The sequence below is a fragment of the Triturus cristatus genome, chromosome 3_1 (assembly GCF_964204655.1).
Source record: "Triturus cristatus chromosome 3_1, aTriCri1.1, whole genome shotgun sequence".
Classification (NCBI taxonomy): domain Eukaryota; kingdom Metazoa; phylum Chordata; class Amphibia; order Caudata; family Salamandridae; genus Triturus; species Triturus cristatus.
In genome coordinates this window covers 284,574,093-284,591,121 of record NC_140583.1, presented here as the reverse complement: position 1 = coordinate 284,591,121, position 17,029 = coordinate 284,574,093, and positions in this window count along the sequence as shown.

The following is a 17,029-nucleotide window of genomic DNA, read 5'->3' as shown; positions in this document are numbered from 1 at the left end:
GAGTATGCATCAATATCTCTACTCATATCGGCAACTCCTTTCATCAAAGCCTTATTATTGGTGATAGGTCTGATGGAACGCGGTTGGCGAGGGGAGTATGTATCTAGGGCATAGAGAAACATGGTTTGGAATGCCCATGACGATCCATTGTAACTATACGGTAGCACCAGGTAGGGAATACCTTTGTTAATGGTATGTGGCATTAACCCACACACCCAGCAATTGGTCGTATTCATTACTAGTTGGTGCTGGTGCAAGAGTTGGATAAACGAGTTATTTACAAACTCTGATCGTCTGGTCTGTTCGTGCTCAGGCAAAGGGTGAAAAGAGTGAGAGGAGGCAGTAGAAAGAGATATAGGCTGTTGAGTGGGTGCAATGGGCTTTTGAGCGGAGAAAAACACAAATCCTACAATAAACATTATGATACTACACAGTGTAAAAAGGCACAAAAAGACAAAACATTTACTTTTTACAATTCTACACATCCTTGCGTTAAAGTTCATTTCCTCAATCGGTCTCTCCATCTTAAAAAACTCCATCCTCTACTCGGGCCGCTCGCGGCGGATGAGTTTCTTCTGCTAAAGAGTACGCCTGTCAGTCCAGGGAAACGCCCTAGACCAACCAGAACCGTCGACCTAGCGTCTTCGGCCTGTACCCCAAAGTCTTGGCACCGCGACCCTGCGGCAGAACCCGGATGGTGGTTCGAAAAACAAAAATCAAGAAAGTCCTTCAGATGGGAGAGCAAAAATGTCAAAAGGGAAATAATGAGGAAATCTTTATTTGTCCATGGGCCTAGGTCTCAAATTATAGCGGAGACGGCCAGGTGCTGTTTGGTCTTGAAACAAAAGTTCAGGCTCAGTGGTGTCCAATCGATTTGATGGTGGCACAGCTTCCTGCAGAATATTGTCACTCTCTTGGTCTGAAACTGTGCCTTTTAAGCGTGCGTCACTGAATGGTGCAAAACGAGGTACAATGTTTGTCTCTGAGTCGGCGATACCCTCCTTGACCCACTGGTCATATGGCAGAGGCAAGGGGACTACTTTGCAGTGGGTACCATGAATCCAGTGCTTCTTCCCTTTCACTCGCACTGCTGATCTTGTTGAAAGAAGAACAAGATGAGGGCCGATCCAGCGAGGCTCGTCGTTGTTCTTGCGCTGGAAATTCCGGACCAGGACCCACGAGCCAGGGTTGATAGGGTGTCCAGGAGGTTCAGAGGCTTGGGGAAGAGTATCATGTACCTGTTGGTGCAAAACACGCAGTTTAACCGTCAAATCATACAGGTAATCGAGCAGTACTGGATGTTCTATTTCACTAAATTTCGCCGGTCTTGGCACGCCCCATACATTAGCCGGGCGGCCAAAGACGACCTCATAGGGACTAAGTCCCACTCGTGAGTGTATGGTCATTCTGGTGGACAGGAGTGCTAAAGGCAGAGCGTCAGGCCATTTAAGACCGGTGCTCGCCTGGATTTTAGCCAGCTTGAGCTTTAAGGCTCCATTGTAGCGTTCTACTAATCCAGCTGATTGTCGGTGATTTGCAGCGTGGAACTTCTGCTTTATCCCTAGCCCTTCACATACATTCTTCATCACTTTACCCACAAACTCACTTCCGTTATCACACCACACCATTCTTGGCATCCCAAACCTAGGGAGAAACTCTTTCACAAGGGCTTTGGCTGTGGATAGGGCAGTGTTATCTTTCAGAGGATAAGCCTCAATCCATTTTGAGAAAGCACAAACAACCACCAGTACATATTTCAGGTTGTTGCATCTTTCCATGTGAATAAAGTCCAGCTGCAAAACTTCAAATGGACATGATGGGGGTGCAAAGTGACCAGCCGGAGTTGGGGATCCCCTACCAGGGTTGTACTTCAAGCATACTATGCAATTCTTGACCACATTCTCTGCACACTTGGGAATCCCAGCATTCTGCCATACTGGAGCCAACAACTTGCATATACCTTTCGTACTGATATGTGCCATTCCATGTGCCATAGTAACCACTGGAAGCACATATGCATCAGGCAACAACCATCGCCTATGTTCTGTCAGATCAATCCAACAACCATTCTCATCCAACTTACCCATACTTTCTCTCCACTTGCTTAACTCTTCTTCTGTGGCTTCAGCTTGAAGCGACTTCACACTCTCTATTGTGTTCTCACACATTTCAACATCATTAACCCATCTTGCGGGACCTGCAACATACATTCTAGTCTTCACATTCTGTGCTGTTTCTCTCGCGGTCTCATCAGCAAACGCATTCCCACGTCCAACATCATCTGTGACTTTCCTGTGCGCACTGCATTTCATGATCGCAACTTGCAACGGTAGGGTCAGTGACTCAATGAGATCATTTACCAACTTGCCATTCTGAATTTTAGCTCCATGTGACGTCAGGAACCCACGCTCTTTCCACAAACGCCCAAAATTATGAGCCACGCCAAAGGCGTACTGGCTATCTGTGTATATGTTCACTCTCATTCCTTCAGACAACACACATGCTCTCGTGAGGGCGATTAATTCTGCTGCTTGGGCCGAATTATGTGGCACTCGTGCAGTTTCCACGACCGTGTGCAAAGTCGTGATAGCATAGGCAGCAGTCGTGTCACCATTAGGGAGCTTGAAACATGACCCATCTACCCATAAAGTGCCATCACACTCAGTCAGGGGAGTATCTTTTAGATCTACTCTCCCTTTCGTCTCTTCTTCTGTCCTGAACAGACAGTCATGTTGCTCAATCTCATCTGAGTCTGCCGGAATTGGCAACAATGTGGCTGGATTCAGCGTATTGCATCTCTTTATGTGTATGTGATTAGCTAACAGTGTAAGTTCGTAGCCCGATAATCGTGCACTAGTCAAGTGTTGTGTCTTAGTTCTATTTAATAATGTGTCCACGGCATGTGGAACCATAACAATCAATGTGTTGTCCATTACCAAACCAGCAGATTGTCGGATAGACATCGCTGCAGCAGCTGTCGCTCTCAGACAGCTTGGCAATGCCCTCGCTACAGGGTCCAAGGTAGATGAAAAATATGCGCATGGGCGCGGTCTGTCACCAAAAGGCTGTGTTAACACTGACAACGCACATCCATCTTTCTCGTGAACATACAATGTAAAAGGCTTACTGTAGTCGGGAGTACCCAACACAGGTGCTGAACATAATGCATTACGCAATTCCACAAAACTTTTCTGGCACTCTTCAGACCATGGGATAGGATTCGGTGTGTCTTTGCATGTTAAGGCTAACAAAGGTTTTGCCAATAAAGAAAAACTAGGGATCCAATGCCTACAGTATGAAGTGATGCCCAAGAAAGCACGTACTTCTCTCTGTGTTTTTGGCACACTTAACTGTGCAATAGCTTGAATTCTTTCTGGGGTCAGTTTCCTTCCCTCCTTCGATAAGAGATGACCTAAGTAGGTCACTTCTTGTCGACAATATTGCAGCTTAGAGAGAGACACTTTGTGATGGAAAGCGGATAAATGGCGCAACAGTGACAATGTGGCTTCTTTACAGATCTTCTCAGTATCCGCGGCGATCAGTAAATCGTCCACGTACTGAATCAGGATAGCGCCACTAGGTAAAACAAGTGCATCAAGCTGCGCTTTCAAAGCCTGACTGTATATGGATGGACTCTCACAGTAGCCCTGGGGAGCGCGTTTGAAGCGGAAGCTTCGGCCTCCCAGACTAAACCCAAAAATATCTCTACTCTCTTCTGCAATTGGGATACTAAAGAAAGCATTCTTTAAATCGATCACCGAAAACCATGCAGCAGAGGCTGGAATCATCGTTAACAAGGCAGTTATATCGGGGACAACCGGAAACTGTGGCACAACAATCTTATTAACCTCTCTGAGATCAATCACAAACCTGTAAACAGGTGGCTGTGAAGGATCCGTTCGTTTTAAGACAGGTAAAATCGGACTATTGCAAACGTTGCCTCTTGTCTCTTCGATCACACCCTTATGAATCAAGTCGCTGACAATGTCTAACAATGCTTTCTGCCCTTCATTAGAGATCTTGTACTGGGGAATACGTGGCAGTCTGACATTAGCCTTTAAAGTCACCACATATGGCGGTATCTCCAAGAGGCCCACATCATTGGGACCAGTAGCCCAAAGGGCATCCGGAAGGGATGACAATTCAGGTGGCATCGTGTTTTTAGACAAGTACATTGGGGAAATCACTTTCTTGCCTAATGTAAGTTGTACTCCTGAAGGAGAACAATACAGTGTAGCGTGTAATCTTTTCAACAAATCTAATCCCAGCAAATTCTCACCACAACCTGTTGTCAGGATCAGGGGTGCTTTCAGCTTGCAAGGTCCAACAGAAAGTGACATGGGACAGGAAATCGGGTTCCTAACTGGGGCGCCAGAAAAACCTACTGAAACATTTATATCGCCAGACAAAGGTGCGCCAGGGAGTTTTGAATGCATGATTGAACTCTTTGCAGCACCAGTGTCTAGCAGAAAAGGCTCCGTTACATTTGCTGTAGTCACCTCAACATACGGTCCACTCTGATCCACTGGCACTGAAACAACTCCCTCTCTCTGTCTATGGCTGTCCTAGTAATCATTACTTTCTGCATCACCGTCCTCTGCATAATAATCATTATTATAATACTGGGCCGTATTACTAATCGCGTTAACTTGCTGATCAAAGCTATTGATGGCACTTTGAGGCGGCAGAGGACGCGCGTTCTGGGGAGCATTTCCACGCCCTCTGCCTCTAGGAGCTTGCTGACCACCCCTACCTCTTGCGCCATACATATTACCGTTCCGCTGCATTAATTTAGGGCAACTATATTTAAAATGACCTTCCTCTTTGCAGTATGAACATTGGTTGGGACCTACAGGGACACGTGGTTGATAATACCCATTCATTTGCTGGTTGTTCTGAAACTGTTGGGGTTGGTGATAGACACCTTGTGGTTGTCTATAATTATTCTGACCTCCACGTGGCGGATAGGCCTGCTGTAAAAGGACCTTTGTCTTTAATTCCTTCGTTTTCGTTTCTGTTCTATCTTTCTCGTCCTTATCTCTATTTTCATAATACTGTGCAGTAGCCAGTATTTGCGCTGAAGAAGAAACAGCCCAGGAACTCTCTGAATCTTTTAACTTTTTACACAGGTCAGGAAGTAGATTCTGCACAAACTTATCCACAAATAACCGTTGGCCACCCTCAGTACTCATATCCTGCCCACTGTGGTCAATAAACGTTTCTTCAAACCTAGTAAAGAAGTCTGACACTGTCTCATCTTTCTTCTGCTTGCATGCAGATAACTTGTCCCAATTTACGCGCATCGCAGGCATTATTGTCTTCATATACGTGATGATTCTACCAGGCAGTTCAGCTACTAAAGGTTCTGGTTTCGCACCACCAGTTTGTCTAGCATCAGCAGCAACAATGTTGGCCCATGTATCCCCTAGTTCTGCATTGTGATCTACATTACGAATTGATCCCCATAGAGGCTGTGGAACAACATTGCCAAACAACATGTCTATATCGGCCAGATTCATAATGCATGACCCTGCCGTCTGTGACAACTCTTTATAATAACCTGCTGGGTTCTTACGGGGATCAGGTAAGGACTGCTTAAGCGCTAACACTTCAGAGCGCTTCCATGGAACATGCACCCAAACACGCTGGAAATGCGCTGCCACAGCGGGGTTACCACCGACAGCTGCAACCGCTTCCTTCCATACCGGGGGAACTTCTCTCATGGGGTATTGTCGCGCTTTTGCCTTTTTCCCCACAAGGACCTCTTGTTCAAACAATGACTGTTGGCAATCGTCATTCCTAAGTGACAATACAACCGCAACTGCTTTATCTACTTCGCGGTCCACAATTATACCAGTTCCAAAATCGAACCTCACTCTACACAACTCCTGCGGGTTCGGATTTTTACCACTATCCTCCAATTCTTCACAGAGAATTTCGCACATTTTCTCGAACACATATCTCTGTTTAGGGGCATCCCATTGATGGAAAGTGTTGACAACTGATTCCACATCATAAAGTGAAGGAAAAACGATCCATCTACGCGCCATGTGATCTATTACCTTTTTCTCATCGGGGTTAGGCAATTGGCTGCGCAACTGCTTACGCTGTACACCAGGAGTTGCACCAGATGACCCAAAGAGAGGAGACATTAATGTAGTAACCACATTAGCTAAGCGCTGTCGCGCTGAAGGAGAAGCTGAGGCGAGAACAGGGGGAAAAACAGAGGGAAGAAAAGAGGATGTAGAGACAGGTACTGGAGTGGTGGAAGGAAGAGTGTTAGGGGAGGCAGTTACTGGATTAGGCAAAGTCGCAGGAAGTGCGGGGGCAGTTGGAAGCACAACTGGCGGCGCTTGAGAGGGCTGCGCTACAGGAATAGGAACTGGCTGCAAAGCAACTGGCGGTTGCGGCAAGGCTTGCAGTAAATGCACTGGAGGCGGCATATTTACAAGCTGGGGAGGCGCCGTGGCAGTTTGAGCATACGGGGGTGGCGAACTCAACAAATGTGACATCAAGGGATCTTTCTCCTTTTCTTCTGACTCATCCTGCTTAGAATGTGGCAAAGCTGGGTAACATTTGTCAATCCCTAACTTACGCTGCCTGTGCAATTGCTCATTCATTTGCTCCTCTTCATTGTCTTTAAATTGTACAGCTGCTTGCATTACTGACATACCTCTCTCTCTTTTATTCTTTTTCGCTAACTTAATTTCCTTCTGTTTGGCTTCCTTTCGCCATAAGCGGAAAGAGTCAAACATCGCCGGCCGGGCTTTCTTCTTAAACAATTTAATTTCCAGATTATCTAAAATATCGGTATCAAAACTACCATTTTGGGGCCATTTTAAAACACCATCTTTCCTGGTGTAGTGGATCCACACTTCGTTATATGCAATGGGGCCTACGCCATGTTTCACATAGAGCTCATAAGTTGGAGTTCCAACCGGAGGAACCGGACATGATTCCTCTAGCTGGAAATCTTTTCCACAACCCAAACAGAATAATCTACCAAATAGTCCAGAACCAGGCATCTTCGCTCACTAGTCTAGATCCAAACGTCAAAGGATTATCGATTACGATAGCCTCGTGAATACACGAGTCCTCTGGTTTTGGCGTTTGCAAACTCCAAAGTACCAATTCAAATGATCCCGAAGGATACCAAAACAAATGGGAGACGCTCCACTTATACTTAACTGAATATTGCTGATCGATGGCGTCACCAGAAGACTCTCTCGATTGTTTCGCTCTCTCAAAACTCGTCAAGGGTCCAAAACAGGTCGATTAATCAGGGCAGCAGTCCTTCGTAGCCGTCGGGACGCGGAGAACCTCGCAGAAAAGACTTTCGGACCACGTCGACATGCAGGGGTCGATGAAGTGGCGGCCTCCCTCCGGAATTTCCACACGAAGCTCCTCACGAACCTCTGGCTTGGACTGGTACCGCTGAAATCGCCCCACGTTGGGCGCCAAACTGAAGTACTGGGTATTTTAGACCCAGCGGTGCAGGGGCACACACCCTATGACTTCTGGGTTTCACCCTGTTCCGGACCTACAGAAACACAGAGTCTTCTGGGTGAAGTCAAAGAATCGTTTATTGGCTGCAGACCAATGACAGGTATCCTAGAAGTACAACAGCGTGTATGTTCTCAGGAGACTGCTGAAAATCATAGGAACGGACTTCTCCTTAAGTACAAAATATCATGCTCCAGGCACACATTCCTTGGTTTACGATATGGCCATATAAAGGTATACATTACAAACGAAAAAGCAGAGTCATGATGACCATCCCACATTCCAGTTCGGCCAGCCCACAATGATTTACACAGTAAGGTTCAGATCCCACGTTTGATGTAAAGAGACCCCCCAATAAACATGAGCATCTCCTGTTTTGGGAAACAAGTCATAAAGCAGGAACAAGCAGGTGTGGAAGAGATTAGCCGGGGGATTGTGTAGAATGAAAGGGTTTTATGACGGGTCAAGCCCTGATGCTAATCACAGGTGGAAGGAGAAAGGGGAGCTCGTGAGACCGGTTTGACCCGGGGCAGCAGAGCCAGCTGCCCAGGTCACAGAGAAGTCAGAGGGAAAGCCCATGTACTGTGAGGCCCGTATTTACTCCATTATAGCCTATGTGAGGGCAATGACAAGATGGCCACTGCTTCCAAAATGGAACCCGCGTAGTGGAGCAGAATAACGTGTACACAGTGCATTCATAGCTAGAACGGTATATAAAGCACTCGTACATGCCGCATTTACCATTTGCGGTTCGCTAATACCAAGATAGACAGGGGTAGGGCCCTGTCCCCTACGCGGTCCCGAATATTAAAGTACGACACTGGGCTGCTCAGAATGTCCGTATGTGTGATGAGTGCTTTAAGATTTGTTTGATTGAGAGAGAGTATATGGCAGTTGGATGGGAAGGTAACCTCAATCACGGGGGCCACAATTATGGGGACCCTCACTGTGGGACCCCTAGAACAGACAAGCTGCAGAGCCATCCTTAATCTCTGGATGTCAGTCCAATAAGTACAGAATGGACCCTTCACTCTCCACGAGGGATGGTGACCTGGATCCTTAGCAGCTGATTCTGAGTAGGAGGAGCTGTCTGACAGGTAAAGTAAGTAAGCCACATTCTGGGACTACAACAGGGTGCAGGCTACAACCCTCTCACCTTAATAGCTGACAGATGCAAATGATAGAACTCTGCTTGTCCAAGATTTCAGACTTGTTTCACAATCTACCTACAGATTTAGGACTTGGAAAATATGTCCTATGGTCCGGAAGATGTCTGAAGATTCACCTCTCAGATCCACCAGCTCCTCCTGAGGCACTGCAGGGCATCGTAGTCTGGCCAGACACCCAAGATCAGACCCTAAAGACAGTTCGCAGAGGGCGCACACTCCCTGTTTTATGTGCATGATTTTACCATCAACCCTATCGTGTCAGATTGGAGAATTAACACATACTGAAGTTCTACAGATTCCTGCTTGATGCACAGACACAGCTCCAGGGAGGGGCTGGGACCACTGCATTAGATAGAAATACTTTCTTCCTTATGTTCATCAGAACTAGGTTCTTGAGAACCTAAACCGCCATAGAAGAGTGCAGAGTGCATCACTTCAAGGTGCATACACACTGAAGTCTGTTAGCTTATAGTGATGTTACACGTTTAGGGTATAGTTAGTCATTGGCCCCTCAGCTATAAATGGAGAGTTGCATGATTTCCAACAGCCCCACCCCCATATTGCTGTCTGGTTTCCTGTCCTGTGCATTGCCAAAAGAGTGTATAGAAGTCAGTTGTGTGAGTGACTGAGACGGCAACAAATGTTCGGGAAGTACCTGAGGGTTGTAATAAGTGCCCCCCGTACCTGATACTGTGCGTACTCGCTGAGCCGGTTGAAACATGTTAGAGTTCTGAGTGTATGGTCTGCCCTTTACCTAGATAAGCCTCAGTCCTAATATTTATTTACGAGTATGTAATATCTTCCTTGCATGCTTATGTTCTCAGCTCATAGTAACAAAGGGAATTACACTAATCCTTGTGGTCCAGTTGGTGACCTGGATGAAGGTAAAAGAGGGAAGCTACAAAAATGTGTTTAAAAAGTGACCAGACAGAAAGATTAAGACATACCTGACTGCATTTGTGGAGTGTGCGCAGTGCCTAGACTGGTTCAGATGGATGCAGAGCACTGTGAGGGCCGCCGGTCCTAGACCAGAGGAAGAGGCTGAACAAATGAAAGACTAAAATATGTTCAGAGCTCACAGCCCGCCCTAAGGCATCCTGGCGCCTAAGACAGCACTGGGATCTCGTGGACAACTAAACAGAATTGGTGAAGATAATTTATTCTGGTCAGGGTCGGACTGGCCTATAGGGCAATCAGGCACTGCCTTATGAGCTGGTCTGTCAGGTCAGTATGTGGGCCGGTGTTTTGGATGTTTATTGGCATGATTTATGGTCTGTTGGGCCGGTTTTTACGGTTGATTTCCCTAATATTAAAACAAGTATTGACTGCAGCAACCTGAAAAGCATGCCGTTTTTTGTACATTGCAAAACACTTTTACATCTTGTGCTTACACGTTCAAACTGTCCCAATTTGGAAGCATGGTAACTTTTTTATCTTTCTGATTCACTAATGGGGGCCGCTTATATTTTGGTACCTGGTTCTATTTTCTGTCTCGGTCTGACCCCGCTTGGGATCCTCAAAGCTTATTTCTTCCTCATGGGGCTGTGATTTCATTTAGCTTCTGTAACCCATGTGAGTGGTAATTGAACAGAAAAGATGGGACAGAAGTGGACTGGCAGCACCCCAAACCAGCTCTCCACTTCTGAAGAACATATTTTGCTAACATGCCAACTAACACCTAACCATATGCTAAATTTATGTATCTTGCTTTCATTTAATTACATGGAATTTTGATAAAATTATGCATAATTAAGCAACATGCAAATCCATCAAGTGGTGCTATATTTTAGCGCAAAATGCACCCTCAAGTCAGTTTTCGACTTACGGATGCATTTTGCCCTAACAAAAATCTGGAAAAAAAATAGCTACAAACATCTGCCCGCTTTCTGGTTAATCCTCTTGCTCCTGCCCATCCACCCCTTAATTTTAGCTGTGAACTGTGCTGTAATTACGTAACATCCATCAGAGCGTAATTTCAGGAATTTCACGTCCAAAGTGTCGTATCGTGATAGTGACCCACGCAGAGACGGGTGAGTGGCTTTATATTTATTTATTTCTTAGCTCTGAGCTGTGCGTACATGCACATCCGTGCCCTCTGCCCTCGACTCCAATAATGCCCTGCCCCACTTCCTGACCGGAAGTGGTGTCCAGTCTCTGTTCCCTCCCCTGTGTCTAGTGCAGGGTCCTAGTGCCCCTGACTCAGGTGTGGTCTGCATATAGTAATGACCTCATTGTAAGAGTTGGGCCTGATGTCACCTACACAACATCTGTCTAGGGTCGGAGTATAGTTTTACAATCAGGGTCAGCTCTTCGCCCCTCAGTCTCAAAAAGACCCTTCAAGGACGTGATCCTCAAAGCGAATGACTAGTCCTTGGAGCGGGCTAGCCTCCCATTCTCTGTCAAATTAAATATCATGGCATTGTCTGGTTGTCATTCATTTATCGGCAGTCAATCACAAACAGTGGCATGTTAGTAGGCCCAGGTGAAATTTAAGTTACGCGGGTGTAATTCACATGCTTTCGGGACATTTTCCATCATGCTTTGTATAGTGACCTCAGTACCTAATGTTTTCTTTTGGGGTCAAGTGCTCACCCTCACCTGGACAATAGCTTCCACGAAGCAATGATGACGTTTCCCTGTCCCATCCCCCTAGTCTGGCCATCCTTCCGGAGTCAGGTGCACACATGTGACGTTGCCTCGATGTGCTCCGATTGGTCTTGCACGGGGCTGCACCCAGATGTTCAATTAGATGAGAAGCAAGAACTATAGCGATCGCTGCGCAGGAGAAAGAACACTGATCCGAACCAGAACACTTCAAACTTGGCTAATAGAAATCTGGCTTCCAGAAAATAGCAGAGACCGCCCTTGACTTCTCCATAATCCACAGCATATGTTGTAGGCACTCCTGCAGCCGCTGTGAGTGGCATGTGCAGTGCACCGGGTTGCTTGTTTAGAAGAGCTGTGGCACAGAAGATGCAAGTGTGCCTCGCCGAAGCAGGTCCTGGCTGTCTCTTTTCAGTAGATTAAGGCATCTTTTCTCTTGCTGTCTTTTCTCCCCTTCTCGCTGTCTTTTCTCTCCTTCATGAGAACAATCCGTCTGCAGCATTTTTCTGAGGAGCAGATTGCCTTATGGAGGAGTCCTGAGAAATACCAGTTCAGTACAGCTGGAAGGCATACATTATTACCTCGCTGAGTTACTAAGGGCTGATTTATATTTCGGCGGATAGCCCGTTGCTATGCCAGGGGATGGAGTAAATTACAACATCCCCCTGATGGAGGACTGCCTGCTAAACTTGTAAATGACCAGTAAACTGGCGGTCACTTATAAAAACTTCTGAGGAATTGCCGCCACGGCAGTTCCTGACAATGCATATTGCTTTTCGGTGCAAAATGTGCTACAATGATGCAGCCCTGCACCAAGCAGTTTCTTTGAAAAGAAAAATCCTACAACAGTATTTTCTTTTCATGGAAAATAACTCCCATGGCGAGGGGAGCATTATTTTTTTTAATTTACATTTAACTGCCCCTCATCCCTAGGTATTGCCTGGCTGTGACGGACAGTAAATAAACAGCTACATGTCTGCCCATCCAAATTGGGTAGGTGGACATGTAGCCGCTTCTCCAATGGCCCGACGAACGAAGGGCTATTGGAGTGGTTTGGCTATGGCGGTGACCAAGCAGTCACCACAGTAGCCAAACCTATGGCCAACTCACAAGTAAATCGGGCAGACGTACCATTGTGTTGGCAATGTGTATACTCCATCATCATTGTAACAGAGTATACACATCGCCAACATATACATCGGCCCCTCAATTCTTCTTCTTTTATCCAGGTTGTCAGCCCTTCAAAGTATACACAGCTTGCTTGTAAGTTCTATCTTAGGTCTAGTCCCCTGCTATTTCCATCTTGTAACGAGGGCCTTAATGTCAATCTTTTCCATGCTCGCTCCCACGCAACATCCAGCTAGCACCACTAATGGATCAAAGGCCACTTACACGACTCAGAAATCTACTTGTAATAATGCTCTTCATACCAATCTTCCAGTGTTTAAGTGCTGGAAATAAGAAATGTTACTCCTACCCATTTTAATGGTGCTCAATTTACTGACCTTTAGAAGGAAAGAAGGCTGGGACCTGATGATCACTCCTTCTTTCACTGCCAGGTGCTCATTTCACTGATCTTTGCACCTGACCCTTGGTCTCGTCGGTCATTCACTCACTGAACCTGTGGCCGAGACACAGTTAAAAACTCCTCTTATGTCTTTGTCTGCAACAGAAGCTATGGGAATCAGTTCATTGTATAATTGTTCTGCAAATAGTCCCAGCATCCTACAAATGTCTTTTTACTTTTGCGACTTCAATACACAGTCTAAATTTCTATGCTCAGTTCTTTTTTTGGTGTTACCTGTACCATAACTGAAAACTCATCTTAAAGTGTTCTTCCATAATTCTTACTCCTTCCCTCCCCTTAATGGGTAATTAGGTGCAAACTCCAGTTCGCGACGAAATGGGATTGCAGTAGCACTCGGCATGAGACCCTTAATGTGGTATAGTAAAACAAGGAGCCAGGTGGGTAGTCCACACCTGTCCCATTAAAGCAGACTTTAATACACTAGAGCATCATGGATGTATGACGTTACGACGCATGCTGTTACAACGCATGCTGTTACAACGAAAGATTTACAACGCGAGTGCATTGACAACGCAGGACATTACAACGCAAGTCTTTACATCGACTTGCACTAGATGGCGTGCTAACATTAAAAAAGTGTAATTTACTATTCCAACTCCAGTCCACGTAACAGTAGGGAAGGTGTTGGGATAGTAAACTACACTATTTTTAATGTTAGCACGCCATCTAGTGCAAGTCGATGTAAAGACTTGCGTTGTAATGTCCTGCGTTGTCAATGCACTCGCGTTGTAACAGTTTCGTTGTAATGGTAGTGCGTTGTAAAAGTTGCGTTGTGAAGGTTGTTCCCCGAGCATCACTTGTGGTTTATTGTGTCTTCTCGCCAAACGATGGAGTTTTGGGACTTCAGTGGATATTACTGGCAGCTTTCCCTTTAGGGCTCCAGGGCTGCACCTCCTTGCTTTCTGGCCTACTTTTATTATACCAAGACTAAATAATAATCTAGTATTCACTTTTGGTATACAAATGCTGCCCAGCAACAGTCTAAGGAAGAAGAAACGTAGTTCAGGAGTAAACCCGTTAACCGAGTTGAGACCGGGTAAATTATGGTAACAAAGCAACAATGTCTCAACCAGTAATCTTTTTGAAAAAAGACAGTTATATCAAGTGCATGAATCACTAAAGGAAGGAACAGGAGACCAAGGCGAGATATAAAGGTTGTTATTTCAGCAAGTAGTTATAACAGCACTACATTACAAGTAGATTAAAGTAACCAAACAACCAATTGCGCACTGACCGTGCTAAGTGCAAGTGATAAGTGCAGTGACACAAGTGATACAAACACAGCGTGAAACGGCGCACACAGTAAAAACAAACAATAATAAAGGATCAGGTAGTATGAATCAAATTAATCCAGGAATAACTCATTTTTCATAAGCCATAGAGGTGGGCAAGCCACTGAAAGCTCGAGCCAAGCTCGAGCCTGGCTGAATCCTGGCTCTGGCTCAGCTTGAGGTTCTATTTGAATCTGTAGCCCATAACGAGCTGATATTTCAAGTGGCTTATGCTTGCCTTCATCTCTCTATACGGGAGGTGGCCTTAAGGCCAGAGGCTGCCGGCTTTGAAACTGGGAAATCAAGTTATAGTCTCGATGTCGGCTCAACATCCTGTGATTCCAGACAAAGAGCTAAATCTCCCATGCCTATAAACATTGAATGTGACCTAATGTAACTGGTGCTCATATAAAGTGATCCAAGTTTGTGGCAAATAAAAACTAGGCCTGGGTGGTGAACTCCGCTCCGTTTGCGGAGTTTGTGGAGTTTTCTACACTCCGCGGAGATCACGTAGTGCAGAAAACTCTGCTTCGCCTAGTGCAGCTGAGTTTTTTCCCTGCTCGTGAACACGAATGGTAGGTACGCGAGCGCGAGCTAGTGCTCGGGTAGAATTTCTACCTGAGCGACAGGAAGGCCAGTGCCAACGGTAGTTCGCACTGCACTCCGCCACTTGTGGAACTCCGTAGAGTTTTTTTGCAAAACTCCGCGAACTATGCCCAGGCCTGATAAAAACTGCGCAGAGGTAAAAACAAAGCCTTAACATAAGGAACGACAAGTAGATACCCATTAACTGGCTGATTTGTACAAAGTGAAACCAGGAAACCCTGATAAGTCACAGCTTTTCTGGTTAAATTGTGTGATCTTATGGAAATATTCTATTTCACCAAAACACATTTTTTCTTTATTATCACATATCAAAACACTTACAAATATGTGAATTCAGAATAGCAGTTAGTACAGAAACCTAATAGAACTATAATGCAGCTCTATAATAATCTGGGCCACGTACAGAGTTTACATGACAATTGCCGTGTCTCTTATTTCAGCAATGGTTCATGTTTAAATACTATCACTTGTAATGAGTACGTCTCAGCGCAGTGTTATAATATAGCCTTAGAGCCCGCTGTAGCAAACATTTTCATGGCTCAGCTCATGCACACCCTCCAAGATCCGAGCCAGGCCCTTGGCTCGGCTCTCCTTGGTAGTTTGTTGGCTTGCCCATCTCTATTAAGCCTGCAGTGCCTGTGGCTACACATTAATCAGCCAGTTACTCCACCCTTTCTCAACTTGTCACAGAGTTGGGAGAGAGTGAGGGTGAAAGAGCAAAGACTAAAAACATCAAGTCTGTGACTGTGCATTTTCGAGGTTTCAGATTTATGCTCCAGTGCTGGCAGCAGAACGGAGCAGGAGTCCAAACAGGACCTGTGCAGAGAGCAAGGTAAGTCAAAAAGGTTTTAAATGCTGTGTGTATGGGTGAGAGTCTGTGTCTGTAAGAGAGTATGTATGTGTGAGCATATCTGTGTGTCTGTGTATGTGTGAGTGAAAAATAAAAAGTCCAAGAAAGTGAGTCAGAGTGAGTCATAATGAGCGATAGGAAGATTGAGTACGAGTGAGAATGAATGAGTGAATGTAACTGAGTGTTATTGTGTGTGAGACTGAGTGAGTCAGATTAGGACTGAGAAAGTCTGAATGAGTCTTAGTGACTCAAGATAAGATATTGTGAGTCAGAGTGAGTATCAGTGAGACTGATGGAGTCACAGTGAGTGAGAATGAGTAAGACTAAGTGAGAATGAGTAAGACCAGGTGAGTTAGAATGAGATTTAGTGAGTAATACTACTCACCAATGAGATGGAATGAGTCTCGTGAGAATGAGTGTGGATGAGTAAGAGTGACTGAGACAAAGTGAGACTGTGTGAGTCAGAATGAGTAAGAATGAGTATGAACGAGTCAGAGTGATATTGAGTGAATCAAAATGAGTGGGACTGAGGCAATCAGTGCAACTGATTAAGTCAGAGGGAGACTGAGACTTAGGGGTCTATTAGCATGGTGGTCGGAAACTCACTCCGACAGCCATGGTAGTGGGAGAATACTGCCTGCCAGGACCGCGGGAAACCGCCGGTCCGATTGTTATGCTCCGCAGTGGAAATCCGACCGCAGAGGTCGGATCGCGGCGGTTAACATTGTGGTGGGCGGTGCTGCCAGCAGCACCGCCGCAATGTCCAAACAAGCATGTCCTGCATGTCCCTGCACTGTGTGGCAGGCATTGCACAGTGCCTGACACCTGGTACAGGAACATGTACCCCAGTGCACCCACACACTCCCCCAACACATTGGGGGTCCACAATGGACCCCTGGAGACTTTCTCCACATGCCTTTCCATGGTGGTTCCACCACTACGGAAAGCTGGCAACCACCGGCATCATAATCGTGCCGGCGGTGCTTGGCCCTGATCTGCCACAATTGTAGCGGTCTAGCTTCGCACGCCAGGCAAGCGGGCAGACTGCAACCGGCGGAAAAGTGGCAGGCAGAAAATCACACCGCTGCGGTCACGACCGCAATGCTAATCGGACCGGCGGTGTTCAGGGCTTCGATGGCGGGCCGATGTCCGCCACCGGCCCGGCGGTTGCAACTGCCCGCCCGGCGGAGGGAATCCACCCTCCATCCTAATGGACCCCTAAGCGAGAATGAGTGAGTGCCTGCAAATCAGAGAGACTGAGTGAGTCAGATTGAGATCATGTGAGTAAGAATGAGTAAAAATTAGTAGACTGAATCAGAATGAGTGTGGGTGAGTGAGTATGAATCAGAATGAGAGGGACTGAATAGATCAGGAAGAACGAGTGAGTCGGAGGGAGACTGAGTGTGAATCATTGAGCCTGAATGAGAATAAATGAGGT